Source organism: Mastomys coucha, unplaced genomic scaffold (assembly GCF_008632895.1).
Source record: "Mastomys coucha isolate ucsf_1 unplaced genomic scaffold, UCSF_Mcou_1 pScaffold18, whole genome shotgun sequence".
NCBI lineage: Eukaryota > Metazoa > Chordata > Mammalia > Rodentia > Muridae > Mastomys > Mastomys coucha.
The window spans coordinates 49,000,345-49,000,562 of NW_022196900.1; positions in this window are offsets into that span (position 1 = coordinate 49,000,345).

The following is a 218-nucleotide window of genomic DNA, read 5'->3' on the forward strand; positions in this document are numbered from 1 at the left end:
AAAAAAAAAAAAAAAAAAAAAAAAAAAAAAAAAAGAAAAAGAAAGAAGAAAGTACTGATCCATAAACCAGAAGTGAGAAGTTTCTGTTATAAATAAACAAAATGGGCTTCTGAGAACTCAATGTTATATATAGAAAGACATCAATACAAAAAAATTGAGTGATCACAATCGAATTCTCTACCCAGAAGTAGCTTTTTTTTTTTTTTTTTTTTTTTTTT